Source organism: Camelus bactrianus, chromosome 30 (genome assembly GCF_048773025.1).
Source record: "Camelus bactrianus isolate YW-2024 breed Bactrian camel chromosome 30, ASM4877302v1, whole genome shotgun sequence".
NCBI classification, from domain to species: Eukaryota; Metazoa; Chordata; class Mammalia; order Artiodactyla; family Camelidae; genus Camelus; species Camelus bactrianus.
Window position 1 is genome coordinate 17654954 of NC_133568.1, and position 20122 is coordinate 17675075.

General features: G+C 44.3%; 1 protein-coding gene and 1 long non-coding RNA gene across 8 annotated transcripts in view; both read left to right on the forward strand.

Annotated features, from left to right (window-relative positions):
* Positions 1-20122, forward strand: part of ZNF532 (zinc finger protein 532) — an 83746-nt gene that overhangs the window by 6807 nt on the left and 56817 nt on the right. The window lies entirely within an intron of this gene.
* On the forward strand, positions 311-18191 carry LOC141575623 (uncharacterized). The gene is made up of 3 exons (XR_012503298.1): positions 311-2558; positions 7887-8042; positions 8770-18191. It is a non-coding gene; the product is annotated as an uncharacterized LOC141575623 (long non-coding RNA).

Genomic DNA, 20122 nt, shown 5'->3' on the forward strand with positions numbered 1-20122 from the left:
AGATGGAGACGGAGCAGCGTGTGGAAAGGCCCTGAGAGAACTTGGTGTCGCAGATGGGGGATTAGGAGATGAAGCTACGGGGGCCGACCAGGGCCAGACTTCTGAAGGTCGTTCTGTACAGTCCATTCCAGTGTGGACTCCGGTGCAGGCAAAAAGACTTTGATGACAGGTCCCGGGGCAGCACCTGAGGACAGAACGGGAGCTATTCAGGCTGGAGACAGGAAGTCAAATGTGGCCCTGCTGCAGCAATCCAGGGGAGAAGAGGAAGGCTTGATCCCAGGTGTTGCCCTGGGGATGGAGTGGTGGGTGATGACCGCGGCAAGAGGCAGGTGTGGGTGTGGTGGTCCCTGGTTAGATACGGGACATGGTGGAGGGGGAGGAGCACAGGATGTCTCCAAGGTTGCTCTCTGAGCTTACTTGCCACTGGTTGCTTCTGTCTAGAAATTCCGAATTCAGGAGTCCTGCAGAACAGATTTGGGAGGTGGAGGTAGAGGTTTTGATACAGTTGAGTTCAAGTTTGAGTTGAGTTGCCCATGGAGGTGTCCTTTGCCTGCCATATCTGTTTGAGCTGAGGATCTAGATTGGGAGCAATTAGCATAGAACAGAGATGAAAGAAGAAAGCTGTAAAAAGGGCTGAGTTTGGGGTCCCATACAATAATGGTTTACATAGTAAACAACATTAATAAAGGGGAGTTGGGGGCTGAAGAACTTCAGATGCATGCTTCGGAGAGCTGGAGGGTGAAACGTTTCTGCAAAGGGGGAACATGACGTTGGTAGCTAACAATTGCAGACGCTGCAGTCCATTGTGGTGGCCTCTCTGTGTATGTAATACTTAAACAACTAGGTGAGACCTATGCTGTGATCCCCATGGTGCAGGTCGGGACGCTGAGGCAGAGATCCTGGCCCAGGTCGGCCAGCTCAGAACTACCAGTGGAGGCAGCATTTGAAGGCTGTTCCTCATCACGAGGCTGTTCTCCTTGGGGGTGGGTGGGGAGCACAGGGGTGGACAAGCAGGGACCAGGGAAGGTCCTTGGGGGGCAGAGCCCCGAGAGGTAAGAGTAGGGGCTGAACAGCAAAAGTATCGAAGACGCTCAGGTTGGAAGTGGTTGTTGCGGACAGTCAAGGGGAGCGTGTGTGGTGGAGACGTTTGAGAAGCAGTCAGGGGCCTCTGTAATTAGCCAGGTTTTCCCGACCTCAGTCATCCCGGAGGGAGGAGAATCTGTATCTACACCGGAGACAGCCAGTTCTAGAAATAGCACGTTGGGAAGATGTCAGCGTTTTTCCCTGGGCACTGGGGTGATATTACAAATTGGAAGGGAGAAGGAACAGAGATGTTTTTGTTTTATTTATTCTTTGAGAAGGATAAGGAAATCAAGGTAACTTGAAAGTGGTATGGAGAAAGATCTTTTGTCCTAACAAATAAATCGTTTAAAGAATTCTTTAAATCCTCTTCTCCAGACAGGAAGTTCTAAATTCTACCTCTTTTAGAACAAGAGGGGATAGCAAATTCTACTTAATCTAACTCTGGAGCCTGAAATAAGTAATTTTTAGATGAACTTGGAGTGAGTGACCTTAGCTGTCCCAAGTATTCCCTGCTAAGTATCCTCTAGTCGATGGTCACTAGGGCCCCAAAATACAGGTTTTGGGTTGTTTTCAGTCAGATACTACTACTTTATGTAATTAGAGGTTCCAAGCATCTTGAAGGATTTATAGAGACCTAAAGGTAAAGTCAAGGTGGTGTAGTTCCTGAATATTCTCTCAAGTCAGCCTTTCCACTTTTAGATACAAATTGCTGCTTTCCAAAGGCTGACTCATGGTCTAGTAATGGGTATTGATTTTGATAATTTTCTTATGTAAGGAACAAATTCTTTCTAGGTATCTGAACGGGAAGAATGTTTGAAAAACTTCCTGGTTAGGAATTTCACAGCTCTTTTTTTTTTTTTAATTGCATAGCTGGAAATACATCGAATATTTACAGTTATCACATATTTTTTTAAAGTGAGCCCAAATTGGAGGGGAGGGGTCAGCTGGTAGTTAATAGCAACATTTGGAAGCAGAACTCAGCACTCTATAAACTCCTAGTCTAAGGCTGTTTCCATCATTGCTTTCTCTCTGCCTTCCAGAATTTATCACGTGTTTTGATGGACTATAAGCTGATCATATTTATAGTCCTTTTATCATGTGAACCTGAAAACATGAGTTATTCAAATGAAGCCCTCACACAGGTATCCTTGAGAAGCTGGTCCTTAACAGTTCTGCTGTTTTAATATAGCGAGGGGCGGGGAGGTGGCTTGAGGTTTCTAGCTTGAGCATTGATTATTACGCCTACTGTTCCAGTTCAGGCTGTGTGGCGAGGCCGTGGAGACAATGAGCTGCCTTTGCCGGGCTCTTGGTGATACACACCTGTTTGCCCAGCCCTCGGTGAGGTAACCTACGTTCTGTCACTGACTAGCTGTGGGACCTTGAGCAAGTTTCTTAAATTCTAAGCCATGCTTTTCCTGCAGGTTGTTACGAAGATTAAATGCACATGAAGTGCTTAGCAGAGTGCCCGGTCCATGGTGAGCCTGCTCTAAAATCTTAGCTGTTCTGTGTTCCTGAGCCTTTCTGCTTCAGGGGAAGGCCTTAGCCCTGACATTTCTTTTTTCTGTCTTGGAGGGTGTTGTTTCTCCTGTTCTATCTTTTACCTCCTTTATCAGAAGGTTTTTTTTTGGAGGGGAGGGAGCATGAAAACATACACAGTGAGTGTCTCCTGCCTTGTCTGTAGGTTTTCAGTTATAGCTGCCCTGCATCTGGTTACAAGTGGGTGAGTGAGAGAGGGTGTAACTCAAGTGGTAGAGTGCGTGCTTAGCATGCACGAGATCCTGGTTCAATCCCCAGTACCTTCATTAATAATAATTACCTCTTCCCCCAAACCCCTCCACAAAACAAAAGTGTATGAAATGTAGGCAAGCATCCTTGTTCACCTGACTGCACTTTCATTTGTAGCTGGAAAATCGTGGACATGTTTCAAAGTTACCATCTTAAGCTTCAGCTATCTTTGCTCCCAGAAAAAATTCGGCCCAATCAGCAAGCGACTAGAGTCCAAGTTGTCTGTCTATTGGTGTCATTTATGTGGACCAGAGTTGAAAAACAAACACAACTTGATCGTGAACATGTGGCAGGTTCCCTCAAGCCTCTGTCCCGTCCCTTTCCCCTGGGCACCTTGCTGTTTGCATTCACTCGACAGTGACCAGGTGGTCATGTCTTGCACCCCGGGATTTGGAGGTGATGGAATACTGAGTGGAGGAGGGTTCCCAGGGAGCTCTGCCTGAGAACTGCCCCATCCAGTGTGGTAGCACCAGCCACATCTGGCTTGTGAGCACATGTAGTGTGGCTGGTCCCAATTGAGATGGGCCACGAGCATAAAATACATGCCAGGTTTTGAAGACTGATACAAAAAAGGATATAAAGTATCTCATTAATAGTTTTTTTTCCCCAAATAGAATTTGATTTATTGACTGATTGAGTTATAGTTCATTAATAGTTATTTATATTATATGTTGAAATGATAACTTTGGTTGAATACGACTTACTAAAACTTCACGCATTTTTTTTTCTTTTTAAAATGGGACTAGAAAATTTAAAACAAAATAACACTGTTCATTTCTTTCTATTGGACGGGCTGGTGTGGATTGTTGGGTGAACAACTAAATAAATTTAACAGTGAAACTTCTCTGGTGCCCTGCTGCGTTCCGTCCCTCTCTTGGTTGGAAAAGATAGTGTAAGAACTACGTTAAGGTCTCCTTGTTGGAGGAACTCAGACTTGTTCTTCCCCAGTTTGGGCTCCTTTTTTCTCCCAGGTATTCCTCATTCATCTTGGGATTCCAGGGTCTAGGTACCCATGCCCGGCTGGTGTCTCGCTTCAGGATGAACGTATTTACTGAAGGTTTAGTTTGTTCTAGATGCTTTACACTGACGGTCTCCTGAAAGGGAGAATTAACGTCCCGAGCGAAACTGGGAGAGGTTAAGTGCCTGACTGACCCCAGACTTGTTCCAGGGTCCGGCTGGCTCTGGCTCTTCCTTGCTTTGGCTCCCTTTCCCTCCCTGCTGCTGGTGTCCTGTTCCCCTGGCCCACAGTCCCGCACCCCTCCTGGGTGCCTTTGTTGTCCAGATAGCACTTCTCACACTTTAATTTGCATGCAGATCACCTGGGGATCTTGTTAAATGGCAGATAATGATTCAGTAGGGCTGGTGCGGGCCCACGATGGCCCATGATCTTACATTTCTAACAAGCTCGCAGGTGAGGGTGATCTGCTGGTCCGTGGACCACACCCAGGAGCATGGGGCTCCGCTGTTTCCCTTGGTTTCAGATCTCATGCCTCTGCTTCCAAAGTGACCTGCTTCTCCAAGCCTTGCCTGACCACGGGAACTCACCCTTGCTTTGCACATGATGCCAGTGAGTGCACTTGGGGTTGGCCCTGGTTCTCGGCTTTGTTTGCCCAGTCTGGCATGAACACTGATTTCTGGGTACACAGGGTCTGGCTGAACGCTTAGTTTATTCCTGTTCCCACATTCCTGCATTACTCTAGCTTTATTACCTTGCCCCTTGGCACCTGCAGTCTGATAAGACAGAAGATAATTTTAACATTGAAATGGGATACAAGAGATACACGGCAGGGGTGATGAAGACTGTCAGGCCTTAAATCAACAGGTAAGAGTCACTGCGCCATGTTTGGCTCAGGGACTTAGGATCTGAGGGGTGAGGAGTCAACGCTGTTAGGTAGCCACTCCTCCTGCCTCCATGCCTGACTCAGAATCGGGTGACTTTGTGACTTTTCCTTAAAGTGGGACCCGTCATGAGCCGTCTTACAGAGCAGTGTTGAAGAACAGCTAATCAACACCACCTGCTTGTCCAGCTCATGATAAAGGCAGCCAGCCCAGAGTCCTTGGATCCAGATGTCTTGGGCCTGGGCCAGTTGAGTTTCAGGAGGGAGTCTGGTGTATTCCGTGTTTGAACTGTAAGAGGCCACAAAACTTAAGTTGGCATGTCTGTAAATTTGGGAATGGACGTTGATTAAATCATCTGACTAAAATGGTGTCTGTTACATGAGATAGTTTGCCATTCCTATCCACAGGGAAGCCTCCATTTCACAAATCCTAGTTGAGTTTTAGATTTTCTTGGACATTTGGACGCTGAGAGTTCTATGATGTATGAATCTGGCACGTTGAATACGATTTATTACTTGTTGGCTAAATCCATCGGCTCTGTTTTGTGCAGAATCCCTGGGGTGCTGGGAGAGTCTGTCCTGGGCCTGGGAGTGTTCCTGCTGTCAGGGAAATAGGGATAGGGCTGGGCATTCAGGACACGCAGGGCCATGGGGACAGCCCTGGCGAAAAGGTTGGAACTGTGGATGTTAAACTGAGTTGGGGGTAAGTTCAGAAGGTAGTAGGGTAGAAAGTCAGAAGCCTAACCGGAGCATGCCAAGAGTCGGGGTCAAAGACGAGGTGGCTAGAAATGTCAGGAAAGCAAAGTCCAGTGAGCGGGACCTGGGAGAGCACAGTGTGAGGAACCGCTGGGCACGGGAGAGCTTAGGACCACAGCGCTCGGAAGATGCGCAGAGCTGTGTGCTTGCGGGTGAGCCCTGCCAACTGACTGTGGAGTGAGGGCGTGGACAGGTGAATGAGGACAGTATGAGATCCTGTGCTAGTGTCACCGGATGACTGAGTTGGAACCAACCGTATGGGTCCCCATTTTACAATGTGATGCTTTCTAGAGAACATCATCCTAGGAGCAAAATCCGGTGGCTGCCTGCGTTGCGACATTGACAAAACCGTTAAGTGAACGAGTAAAGGCAACAAGAAATGAGCTGCTCGTGTTTGTTAGTGAAGCTCAACAAGCTGTGGGCCAGAAGCAGGCGATGGAAGGGGCTGCTTTTTATAGAAGGAGCTCTTGCCTGTGTATGAAGGTGATGCTGTTGACCAGCTGTTGGTTTTTCCAGTTGGAATGGATTTTCCTTGGTTTGTCCCCATCCTTCATCCATCCGCCTCTTGAGTCTAGAGCGTGGAGTTGCTATAGCTTTGCCATAGTTCATTATGGTCAGAAAATGACTTCCCCATAAGTGAATTGAATTTGTATCGTTAAATTGTAACACTGTCTTCTGACACGCTCACTTGGCTTCTGAGGGTAGAGGTAGGAGGAAATACCCAAAAAAGGAAACACCGGATGGAAGTCGAGGTTCCAATAAAGGTAAATTTGGGGTGGAGTTATGAAAAGGCAGAGGGATGGAGTTTTACACAAAGGGAAAGAAGATCCAAGAAGCGAGGTGGTGGGAAAGCTTAGCACTGGCATGAGAAGAAAATGTGTGCAGAGAACATGAGCATGGTTTTCTGGCTAGGACAGATTTTGAGCCAAGAAATGATGAAAAACAGAGTTGCAAGTTAGATCACCGATAGGCGACCTGGTCACTTTGGGAAAGTGCAACAAAGGAAACTGTGTCTATTTGGAGCCATTTTTGGATTTCTGAGTAGTCAGGCCTCATAGCAACCCTGACAAGTGGGAGGCCTTAACCCATTTTATGCCTGAGGCTTTGAGGCTCCGAGAATGAACGGCCCTGCCAGGCTGAGCAGCCAGACTGCGTTGGAGTCAGCATTCACACCTGGGTCTTGTCTTCCTGACCCAAAGTCTGTACCCTTCACCATTCTTCAGTATAGTAGCCAAGGTGTATGAGCTCTTCTGAGTGTAGAAACAGAGTCTTTTCTCTAATTTCTGTTTACTCACAAATCACAAACACAGTATGTTTACTTTTCAGTGTTTCCTCCATGAATACACAGCACATGCTGCTTGTCTGAGTGAGGCGTTGGCTTGGGGCACAGGAGGCCGGACGCTGGCCAGGTGGCTGGAGTTGTTCAAGCTGAACGTCCGGGGTCTCACGGGTGCATGGATGTGTATCTGAGGCCTCTTATAGGTGGGGGGTGGCGTGTGTGTGATGTGAATGTGTGTTATGTTTGGGGCCTCTCATAGGTATACGTCATTGGGCAAAATGCGAGTCTGGTTTATCTGTCCAGCGTTAATTTGGGGAAGGATTAAACACATAGTTTAGCACTTGAGTAATGATAATGAGGCTTTGCTGGTCTTGATTTAGATGGCTCATAGATTAAAAAAAGTTATATTCATCTAGTCTCGAGCACTAGAAGACTGTTGACCTCTGCTGGAGTTTCAGAGTTAGCTTAATTTCTTTGGTTACACAGCTCTCTAATTTCAGGTCGTAGAGGATAGGAAAAATTTGTTCTGCATCTGTTGTGCTTCTTAGAAGACCTTGCTGGGCTGCGTTTCTGCAAGAGGCACTTAAGGATGCTCGTTGTTAAATCCCATGTAGTTGTTGGGAATTCTGGTGGCATCTGTGTCCGTGTCATCCCCTACTTGGGGGAATCAGAATTGTGGCTTAATTTCTTCTAGGGCTTTCTCTGTGCTAGAATCCTGTCACTGACCGTGTTTTGATGTTTTAATAACTCACATTAACATGTACTTAAATTTTCCAGGTACTGTAGACAGTACCTACCTGGATTGTTTTATTTAATCCTCACAATAACTGTGAGGTAGATCTTACTGTCTTCATTTTCTACTTGAGAAAACAGAAGCTTAAAGAAATAACTTGCTCAGAATCTTGTAGCTGTTTTTGGAGGGCTGGGGGAAGAGGTTGGTTTGTTTGTTCATTTGTTAATTTATTTTAATAGAGGTACTGGGGATTGAACCCAGGACCTCATGCATGCTCAGCCTGTGCTCTGCCACTGAGCTACACCCTCCCCCCAGAATCTTGTACTTTTAAAGAGTGAAGCCAGGACTCACTCCAATTTGTCTTACTCCGAAGCCCATGCTTGTAACCTCTACAATATACTGTGGTTTATAGGTGTCATTTCTGCAGCTGATCAGTGGGAGGCTCAAATGTCGCTGAGGTTCAAAGCCACAGCTTCTGGGTCAGCCAGTATTTCTCCTGTTGTCAAGATCCCGGAGGATTGTCTTGTTGGCTGCCCGACACTGATGTGGCTGTGGCTCCTGAGAGTAGGTAAACATCAAGAGAAACCTTGGTCCCCTGTTTTTTCTTCCTTTACCATGGAATCTGTGTGCCTGCTTGCGTGTGCATGTGCATTTAGCAACACAAATAGCCCACTGCTTAGAGAACCAGCCAGACACCGTTTTTATAGTCCTTTCTGTGGCACTAACATTAAGGCAGAGATCCTTTAGAGATACCTTCTCTCTCTCTTTTTTTTTTAATTTCCACACCCCAGCTTTTGAAGCAGCAGGTGCTGATGTATCAGCTGCAGAAACACTTCCTCAAGCCCCCCCCCGCCCGCCACCTACCCTCAGCCTCCTCTACTGGCCCAGGGCCAGCAAACTCTGACCCCGCCCCAGCCGTAAATTGTTCCTGAGGCTCCTCCGGTCCCATTTCTGGCACCTCTAACTACGGGCACCAGGACTTGAGAGGACGAGGTCTCAGAGGATGCCCTTGATCGTTTTACAAGATTTCCATCCTTTTCCAGATAAGACAACACTCTTTAGAAATACATTCTTGCTCTAACTCCATATTTGGAGATTTGTTCTCTTGTTCTTTCCTTAAGTCGTCTTGGGCTGATGCGGAGGTGCCCCTGGGGAGAAACTACCGAGAGAAACATGTTGAGAAAAAGGGGCAGAAACATCTCCCTCACACTTGACTCCAGAATGCGCTTCTGCTTCCTAGTGTCATCTCCCAAGGAGAGTAACTGAGTAAACCTTGTTTCACGTGTGTCCCAAAGGTGTGTAACCCTGAAAGCTTCCAGCATCGAATGAGCTTGGGTCGTGCTCCAGCCTGGGCATTGGATCCCCAGAATGTGTTGTACACTAGAAGTTCACAGCAGCACCTGCAAATTCAGAGAAGCCCTGAGAAAAGAAAGCTCTGTGTGTGTGTGTGTGCGCGTGCGCGTGCATGCTTGAATGTGTGTGTTTACCCCAGCATTTCCCAAATTCCTAGACTATAGAACCCTCTCCCCTTTTTGGTGGAAAATGGAGTAACAGGAGGAGCATTCCTGGGTGACCACTGTTCCAGGCTGTTGATTGTCTTTGATGAAATGAATGAAAAATGAGGGACAGCCTTGTTAGAAATACGGAGAGCTTCCTCCCCCTCCTCTTCCTCCCCTTTTAATATCACATAGCATTGGAGGAAATGCTATAATTAATTCTCTTTCTCTGTGTTTTTCTGTTTTCTGTCTACACCAAGAAGAGAACTTTAAGTGAGTTTACTTTTGAAGTCAACAGCCAGTAGGCGTGCTGTGAAGGATAACCTTGGGGGGTGCTCTCAGTCATGTTTTATAGATGAAAGTACCACATTTCACATATCCAAAAATGCCTGAAGTGAATTTGGTATCTAGCGAGACTTGTTTAACGGTTAGGCAGTGGCCTCTTTGGGATTTGAGAACCATTTCGATAACCCTGTGGGGAGCCCCAGTGTCCACACCCTTCCTCAGCTGATGGGAAAGGGGCAGGGGTGAGCTGGACAGTGACGTCACCCTCTCCCTGCTGGGAGGAGGCCCTGGTGTGGGTGCCTAAAAGGAGCGGGTTTACTGTGATCTTGGGAGATTGAGGTCTTGGTGGGAGGACAGGTGGTGATAAGGGGAGAGTCTGTGTTCACGTAGAGCAGGGTTTTTCAGGCTGAGCAGTCCTTTGTTGGGGGCTGTCCTGTGCAGTGTAGGGTGTTTAGCAACATCCCTGGCCTCTCACTACAGCCCCCTGGATGCCAGTAGCACCCCTCGCCCCTCTCCAAGTTGTACCAACCAAAAATGTCTCCGGACGTTGCTAAATTCCTGCAGTGGTGGCGGAGGAGGGGCAGAATCACCCCTGCCGAGAACCACTGACTTAAAGCCTGGCAGTGGCAGCAAGGACAGTACTTCAAAACTTGGGGAGTAAAAATTCCAGGAGAACGACCTCTGAGGGAAGCAAGTGAGCAGGTGCGGTTGAGCTGTGAAATCCCCAGACAGCACGGCGCCTTCAGCAGGTCCTCCTCCGTGTTTCTAATGCTGGAAGTCTCAAAAAATGTCTGCAGATAGTTTAAATTTAGTATTTAAAATTTAAAAAAATCACTAAAATAAATACAAAACAGCAAAAAATAGAGCCACTGGTTTCATTGGAGTATTTCAGGGACAAAGGCTTCTGTGCAGGATTTAGGATTTTTGTGCAAAAATTTGAAGGCTTTATTCAGGTGACAAAGGAAAGTTACTTTAAAGTTCTCTTTTCTGTACTCAAAATACCTATACTTTGCTTCAAGCTAGAATTGTAGAGATGTTACTAAAAAGTGTGGCATTTATAAATGGCAAAGGGATGCTCCTGAATCCTTTGTGAGTTTTTCTCTTAAACTAGGAATCTTGTTTTTAGTACTTACATGTGTATTTAAGTGATTTCATAGTTTTGAAGTACTAGAATTCACCAAACAAGCTACTGCTGCTTTTTTTTTTAAAGCGTTTTATATCCAACTAATAGTGAGGAAATTTCTTCCTTGCTTTCTCATTGTTGAAACTACTTGTATAACCCACTTCAAGCAGAGGCTGTAATGAACTTTCCTGAAGTTTATTAATGGTGACAGGTTTAGCCTAGACCCTTTCAGTATTTCTGTAAATTCACTGACGAATTAGTGAATTGCCAGCCCAGGGGTCTTTGTAGTTAAAATAACGTCGTCTGTCCAATGGGAGCTAGCGCCCTTACAAAAGTACGTTTGACAGAATTGCCAAGGTTGATGATTTTGACTATCTCTAACTTCATAGGAGATTTCAGCTTTCGCCTGCTTCCCGGTAGATACGAGATTTTGACAGTGCATCCCTGCACTTAGGTGGATGAACTTTGAAAAACATTCTGCCCTTGCCCACCATCCCCCACCCTTACTGGATATGTGTCAAAATGTACATCCTACGTCTTCCTATGAATTTTACTTTATAAATTTTACATATCTATATGTAGAGACATATAAGATGCAATATGCTTATTTAAAAAAATTTTAATGTCATTTAAATATTGTTTTATGACCTGATCATTTGTTTTTACTTCCTACTAAATGGTGTTACCTTGTTTGTTCATGTCAGTGTCCATAGTAGTTCTGCCTTTCTTTTAATGAGTACATGGTACTCCGTAAAAACTGTGTACCATAAATGATATGAATATACTTAACACTGTTGGAACTGTACACTGAAAAATGTTTAGGTTGGTAAGTTTCATGTTATGTGTACTTTACAATTAAAAAAAAAGATGTGCCGTACTGTAATCATTTCCCTGCTGGTGGACATGTCCATGTTTTCCAGTGTTTTGCTGTATTACACGTAGTTACACCAAACGTTTTTATACAGATGCCCCTCACTTTGGAAGATTTTATTTCTTTGGTTTAAAACATTGCCCCTGTGCCCTAGGATCACTGACATGTCCAGATAGAGCAACCGGGATCCTTGCCCATTTTTTTTGGGAGTAACTGAAGAAAGAGCAGGTTTTTTCTTCTGGACTTTTAAGAATTTCTTGATTGTGGGTGTGCTGTTAGAGAGAGAATCCCCACAGTGCGGAATCTTCTAAGCTGAAGGCTTTCTTTCATTGAACTCGCAGGGTGTCTGGGCAAGCCCTCGCCCTGAGCTCCTGTTTACTGTCCCACACCAGATATCTGCAGAGATGGTCAGCCCAGATAGATGCCTGCTTCCCAAAGGCACTCCTGGAGGTGAAGTGAAGGACGCCTCTCGGGAGGACACACAGCCAGATAGCCGAGCTCTGAGAGCCGTGTTGGGCTTGCCGGTCAGGTGGCTTCCTCCTCCACACAGTCGTCCAGGCAGCACTGAGCCAGCTGTTCAGTGGTTTGATATTCGGTCATCTCTGACTTCTGCCTTCACGTTTTTCTAGCAGAGTCATCATTTCGAAATGCTAACCTGAGTGCAGTCCCGCCTTTTAAATTTACATTCTGCTTTCTAAAGAAAAACGCAAGACAGGTATTTTTGGAAGCTTTGGATATTCAGTAAGTAGATGTTCCACTGTTGAAGAACCTTAGCACTCAGGGCAAGTCAGCACAATTCTGTTTTTGACTCTTGAGCAAGGCAGAGAAAACACTGGTCTTGTGGATTGACTGGAGTTGCTTAATTTGGGTACGTTTGATGCAGGTTCAGTCACAGGGTGATTGAGCCAGCACCCTGCATCTCCTGCGTTTTGCGTCGAGGAGGTGGTCTGGTGGCAGAAGAGGAACATAAACTGTCTAGTCTGTGGTGGCAGTGCGGGACCTGTCACCTCCTCCCAGAGTCTCAACAGAAATGGCAAAGCAGAACCCTGGCCTGAGCACAGGAGCCTCTGCCATGCAGGACGAGCCAGTATCGCCAGTTGTGGTGAAAGCATCTTTTTCCAACTCCTAGCCCCTCTCTGAGTGCTGGGGACCATGCTGAACCGCGGGTGAGCTGTGGTCAGTCCCACTTCCCAAGGAACTGACTGAGGGCAAACTGTGTGAAAGCTGTTAAGTCCTGGAGTCCCCCAGAGTGCTGAGGGGCAGACATCACATGCAAAGTGGTTGTCCTTTGAGCAGGGGTTTTGAAATTAGAGGAGCCTTCCACAGACCATCTTTTTGTTAGTTTCTTGTTAGTTTCATTTGTTTCAATCTTTCTGTGCTTGGCTTTCAAAAATTATTTCTTACTGCTCTTCCCTTCTAGCTGTCTTTCTGTGGATGCCCTAGACTCTGGTAAACCAGAACATTGAAAGGGCAGGACTTTATGTCTTCCATAAAGAATTTTCTGGGATTATGCTCTAAGTTATGAAAGCTCAATGTATTTCAAAGGAATTTAGTCACTTGAGTAATGAAACACAGTTCTTCAAGGAATGTTTAATTTTCTACAGGCAGACTCTGGATAAAACTCCTAGGTCTTCATTAATAGAGGAAAATGTGGAAAAGGGGGCATTTTGGAATTTGCTTGTGATTTTAGCAAAGTAGAAATGAAAATCAAATACTTAATCAGTTAACTCCATATGAAAGTAAAGAACCACTTCCAGTGTACCCTCTCATGGCTTAATATCACGTATATTCTAATTTTGTGACTGTGAAATGTTTTCATTTTGAGTTTTTTTAAAATGCTAATGTGTGTGATTCAGACTTCACCTTCTCTTTTTCTCCCATCTTCAGCATATTGTGGACTGTATTTTCTCTTTCATTGATTTGTTTTTTCTCTCTCATCCTTTTTGTTCTTCCCAAACATTTAGCTAACATGTAAGGGTTAAAAGCTCTGAGGTTAGCTAGGAAGGGTGAATCAACTCCCGGGCTCCCCATTTCCAGGGAGGTGTCACATATGAAGAAGGGTGCTTGTCAGGGACGCCTTGCATCCGTCCGGCTGTCTTGTCTTTTACTTTTTCTTTGTATTACTTTTACTCTTCACATTATGTTTTTGACTTCTTCTTTAAAATACAGTTATTGAGAAAACAACACTCACATAACTTGTACATTCTACTTAAAAGGACATTTTCCCAGTCTAGAGCAGACGCTTAAGGAATACAAACCCCTCCGTAAAATTAAGAACCCTTGTCAGTAACTTAACTATTAAAACTGAGCTGATCCAAACATTTGTTTTCCTTCCACCCAGAGAACAGTTAACTCTGCCTCAGGCTCCAGATTGTTCCCTGGTCTTTTTCACTAGAAGGGTGGTTATTACCTCTTTAACGACTCCTAATTATTTTTTTGACCTTTAACTGTACCTGGTATCTGCTTGCTAAAATCCCCATGACTCCAGATTGCCCTGTTAAAGGAATTCTTTACTCTCTCCCCTCCTCTCTTTTTTGAGAAATATAAAATGTAATGAAATGTATAATAGGAACAACGTATCATGTGCTGCCTCGTTCTCACCAGCTGCTGTTTTGACTGTGAATGTCTTGGTACCATGCTCTGTTCCACCCTCTTTTCTCCTCCTTCTCTCCTTTTTCCTGGGACCTCACCCTCCTAAGTAGGTAAATGGCTCCTTCCTTCCTTTTTAGAGGGACCTGGGACCCTTCTACTTACAAATATTTTTTAAAAACCTCCAGGTAAAACAGATTATGCTTTATAAATGGAGTTTAAAAGTTTCCTTATGTTTGGTTTTGGTCTATGTTTTGCGTATGTCATAAGACTTTTTCCTTAAAATAAGAATTTATCTATACCAGGTTTGACTAAAGGTACCTTCGAAAGTTGACTAGCTACCTCATTTTGTCTTTCTGACCACCCTTTTTTTATTATCGACCACATGTTTTTCTGTCTCATCCTGGCATGAGAGTGTATTAAGTGCCAGCCTAAACCAGTTTGCCTTCTCTCCTGAAGCTCAATGAACTCCGGATTCACACTTTCCCTTGAGTTGGGGGAAGCAGTTTATTGCCTAGATAAGATTTCCTTCAGGCTAAGATCCTTGAGGAAAGTGAAAGTAAAAGATACTGAAGTACCAGGCTTGTGGAGAAACATGGATGGATACTCGTCCACAGGCAAGCCCAGGTTACTGTGAAGTCTCTTGATGGTCTGACCATGGTAAACGTAAGGGTTATGACTTAAAAGCACAAGTAAATGGTTTTAATGTCTCTGTTTCCCTCATCTTTCCCTTGATCACTCGAGTTAAAAATACATCTTCAGAATTTTAAAGCAAATGGGTGAAACCCAGCATTCTATCTTAAAGGTTATTTTTTGAAGTGTTCTTATTTTTGCAGGAATTCTTGAAGAAAGGTTTCTCTTGCAGTTTCTTGCTTTAGCAAAATCTGTTGGAAAATCCCAAAATCTAAGTTTAAAAGGATACTGAACAAGTGTCGTGCTGAATTAACATGGACATATGTCAGTGACATGGTGGAAACGTGCACAGACATGGAAAGATGTCTGTTACATTGTTGAATTTTAAAAGCCCATTATGTTAAAATTACATACGTGTATTTATATTCGTGTTTATGTATACATTTAGAAGTCTGTATCCCAGATGTTGATACATCAGAGCTTCTCTCCAACGAGTGGGCTTCCTGGAGACCAACTTTCTGTGGCTTATACTTCTGGGTTTTGGAGTATTGGCAAAGAGCATATACTACTACTCTTATAATAAAAGTGTTTTAAAAATCCAGGAATGAAAGACAGGTATTTTGAATAAATGGCAGCCTGTTGGCTAAATAAAGCTCTTTTCAAAAATGCTACCCCGGGTCATTTAAGAGTGATTCTAATGATGCAGCAATGTTCTCGTAGAGATTGGAATCTAGAAGGTTGTGTGGGCAAGAAGGTCCCTGAGAGGAGGTAGGATGGCATTATTGCAGCAGAATCATATAGAGGGACCCGGGGTCCTGCCACCAATGGATGAAATGACGGGGTTCTTGACCTGTTGTTTCTGTAGTGGTCATGACACAGAAGGTCTTGAGGAATGCTTGTCAGCAGACTGAGAACAAGTTGTCTATCCCAGGCTATCAAAGCTGCCATTTCTAATTTGTATGCCAAAAAAAAAAAAAAAAAACCAAAACAATAATTAGAAGTTTCTAATTACTTTAGGTATCAGTGAATCTTTTGTATCGTGGAGTAAGTTAATGGTTAGCTTTTGGAAATGAGGTGATTTGGGAAGCTGTATACATTTTTGGGCCTGTTACTTAATATATTTGAACTTGAAGCTTGAAGACCTAGCTTACCTGTGAAATGGTTGGCTTTCATATTTTATTTATCTTTAAGAGGTTTGGCCTTTGCATCTCAATGTGGAAGCCAGAGAGAGCAGTGATTGCATGGGGTGGGATGGTGGCCCGTTTTGATTTAACTGGATCAGCTGGGTGGTTCCAGAATTCTGATCCTTCAGGAAGGCCCTCAGAATGTTCACCGGGTTTATTGTGGCTTTTTCATTGTCTGGTATCTACTGCCACTGGTCGTGAGTTAGACAAACCACTTCCTCTGGTTCTGGGCTCAAACCGCCTGGAGAAGGAGGAGCTGCTGTGTGGCCTGTCTGTCTTGCCGGTGACCTTGTAGTGGATCCCTGCTGTCGTCTGGCTCTTAGTCCATCGTTGGTCTTCTCATTATCAAAAGCATAAATGTGTGATTTTTCATTTTGGAAATGAAAGCATAAATGCAAAGAAGCATAAGTGTGTGATTTTCATTGTAGAAAGCCCTTCCACTGTTTAGAAAGGGTTTAAATAATAAAATAAGTGAAAGTAATATTCTTATTAATCAAATCCAGTAAACTATGGCTCTCTCTGGGTATTAATTTGCAAGACTATGACTATTGACCTCCTTACTCTTCCCGAAGGCATTAATTAATCATTTGCCTTTTCTGCAGTTTTGAGCCTCCCTTTAATCACTTTATTTTCACTAGACTTTGTTGGCAGGCACTCCTTGGCATTTTATGATCAGAATTCACATATCAGTTTTTTCTAGATGTTTTGGCAGCTTTATCTAGGTTAATATTGTGCCCTACCTGGAATATTTTAGAAGTTAACGTTATGTTAGAGTTTGGGATTGGAATCCCAGTTCCACTATTGGAATCATAAGAGATGCATTGTGGGACTTGGAGGAAAGTTAATACCCCACAGGAAAGGCCAAAAGAAACTGTGCCTGAACTTTCCCCCTCTTGTCCAACGTCCCTGTGGCACAGGGCCAATGAGCAGAGGCTCTAATTGGGCTTTTCTGAGTAAATTGTCACTAGAGTTTGACCCAGATTGGCTTGCTCCACTTGGATTGTGTAACAGGGCACGCCATCACAGCCTGCATTGGTGGCGCTCTGCAGAGGACCAGGGGTCTTCCGGATGCCCGGCCATCTCTGCTTTGTGTGCTACAAGCGAATAGACTCATTTCTTTAAGGTGGTGTTTCCCAAAAGGCATGGAGCACCTCTGAGATGTTCTTTGAGGGAAAAAGGGGTCCGCAGATCAAGTAGATTCCGTAAACGTTTCGCACTCCATCCCTGCTTTGTGATTCAAAATACACATTACTGTTATCAAAGATCTCACAAAAAGGTGAGGATAAAGGTTGGGGGAAGTTTTGTGGTAAAGAAGCCAATTTAAACTTTACCCATTAGCCCTTAGAATCTTCCTTCCCTCCTAATACCTGTAAACAGAACACCTTTTGGGAAACAGTGATGTAGAGACGGCTTGCCGTGTTGGGGCAGCTTCTCACCTGCTCACCTCTTGGGTGTACCTCTTCTCAACCCTCCAGTGACGTCATATCAGTAGCTGGAAATGTATCATGTTGGGAGTATTTAAATCACAGAAATAAAATGGTAAAAATCAGGGCCTCCCCACCCCTCAGACTGCTGGCTGTTAAAGATTATAGGCACTCTGCTGATACCAGCCTATTTGCCTAAAGATGTTGCAAAGGGAACCAGACATTAGAATATATTTCTAAAATACTCCTTTAAAAATTTTTTTGTAACTTGTCCTCCCTGTTCAATGCAGCAGGTTTTTTTTTTAATCTTTTTTTTTAAATTGTGGTGAAACATATGTAACATAATAGTTTTCATTTTAACCTTTCATAAGCATACAATTTAATGGCATTAAATATATCACCCTCAACAAAATTTTCCGTCAGTCCCAACGAAAACTCTGTGTCAATTAAACAAGTCTCCCTTGCCTTCTTCCCCCGGCCCCATGGTAACCTCTGTTCTACTTTCTGTCTGGATGGATTTGCCTATTCTGGGCACTTCATACAAGTGGGAAGTGCAGCAGTTTTTCCTGGCACGTCTCCTGTGACCCAGTGGAGCCATCCCCGGTGTCCAGGGCGGGAAGGAGGGTGGCAGCACTCACCTGGAACGTCTTCAGTCATAGGCATCTTTATAGTCCTCCCCCTCTGCAGTTTTTGGTCCTTACATATGAATCTCTTACTGTAAACCACCTCGAAATCTCCTTTAGAGGTATTGTGTAAATAAGACAACAACATGTGATGTACATAAATGTTGAAAAGACCAATAAATTGGCTGGCTTGGAGCAGGTTGGGACTAATGAGCCAGCAAGAGGTGTCTTCAGGAGGCGCTGAACAGGAAGAAGATAAGAGTCAGGTGAGGAATAGCGCGTGTGAAGATAAACAGCAGAAGAGCAAGTGAGAGACACGATCCCAGCCCTGTGTGACCCTCCAGTTTAGAACGGGCAGCCTGGTTACCTGGAGACATAAAAGGCGACACAGATGACATTCTTCAAAGGGCCATGGTTTTGTTCTGGGGTCAGATCTTAGGTTGTAAGCCTTTTTCTTTTTTCTTTCTGTTTGGCCCCCCCACCCCCACCCCACACCCCGGGCTTGAACAGAAACACAAAAAATTCTCTAGGTTGGAATTTCCGCTTTGATATCGGTCCTGGTCTAAGGGGGAATTGTTACATTCCATTATGTGTGCTCTTAGCTTTGGTAAGTTTGACAGATAAGTTTATCTGTTTCTGAATTAAACAATTTTGTAAGTAGGTAGTTTTCTGGAATATAGATAATCTAAAAGTAGTTGAGTATTGAAAGCTTTTCTTCTCTCCCCTTTGTTTCCTTCCCTTTATTTTTATTTTATATTTTTTTGGGGGGGAGGTAATTAGATTTACTTGTTTGTTTATTTTTAGAGGAGGTACTGGGGATTGAACTTGTGTATGCTAAGCATGCACTCTACCAGTTGAGCTATACCCTCCCACCTCCCTTTATTTTTAACTCTCACTAAGTAAGAGTCTTCTAAATGCATTGAGGGTAGGGGGAAGAAACTTAAAAAAGAAAAATACATTTAAAAATTCTTTCTGAATATTCATGACACTTAATTTTGCAACAAAACGACTATTTGGGGGTTTTCAGTTATAACAACATTTTTGAACAAATAATAGAATTTGTTGTATTTTACCATAAAGTTCTGAGACTACACTGAATGCAGTAACACCCTAAGGGTTACAATCCATGAGCTGTTTTCATATTGTGATGGATTGGCACTTCCCTTAGAGAAGCTTTGAGCACGTTTGATGAGTTTTTAGAGCTATGAGGCTTGACGGGCAGAGTGAGTTTTAAGTTTACGTTGAGGAAGGAGATGTGAAGTTAAGACGGTTAACGATTTTTAACAATTTAATTTTCTTGTTGAAATACTTGTACACATAGTTTAGAAAAAATGCAAACAGTATTTTCCAGTCCTCATTCCTGTAGGCAGTTAATTTCAACTCTGATCTGTTCTGTCATTAACTTTCTTATTGCTAAATAATATATACTTAGACTGCTAAATTTGGACTTCCTCATTTTAGAAATTACCCTCTGGTGATCTGTTCTCATAGAGGTTATGAGCCTGGGCTGTCTGGGAGGTCTGGGTTCTCGTCCGCCTTCTGCCCTTCACTGGCCATTTTGTCCTTAAGCAACATACTTAAACTTTCTCTGCTTAGTATATAAAACAGGAATAATACTAATAAGTAATGGCCCCCAGGCCTGCCCTTCATGTTGCAGGGCCTGGGGCAAGAGTGTGAATGGAGGCCAGATGGCTAAATATTTCAAAGGTATAATGAAATATTTAAGAGATATATTTAAATATTTAAAAGGTATATACCATATGCCTAAATATTTAAAAGGTCTAAATCAAGCTGTAGCTGTGGCCTGGCCCCTGTTCTCACCCAGGGCCTGGAGGCCTGCTCCTCCGACCTCTCCAAGACCCAAAGTCCGAAGACGGCCTCATCCTTGGACCAGCCCCGGGAGCTGAGTGACAGCAGGAGTCGGCAGGGCAGGAAGCAGGACCCCCGAGCCTACTGAGGGCTGCACGGCTCCAGCCTCCTGGGGAGCCTGGCTGTGGGTGGGTTCCCCTAACGGGATAATTGTCTTGAGCTTTTTCTGATGAAAGCTTTTCAGGCATTGTAAGCACCGCCCCAGACCTGTACCGACGTGCAGGGGCCCTGCTTCCCGGGGGCAGAGGCTGTGATCTGCGCGCACACCCCCTCCCCGGCCCCATCTTTCTCTTTCCCATAATTCCCTTTCATTTAGCCAGTTTCCAGAGTTTAAAAAAAGACAGAAGCAAAACTTCCTTATGAAACTGAAAAGAAAACAAACCAACAAACCTCCATGTTAGATAAACGGGTTGTGTAAAGCATGGGCCAGGGCAGAGGCGCCTTGTATCTAGAGGCAAAGGTGCTGAGCGCCCCATTCGCTGTTGACCGGGATTGACAAGTTAACACACAATTCTCCAGCGGTGCCTGGGGCACAGCAAGTCCTCTGCTGC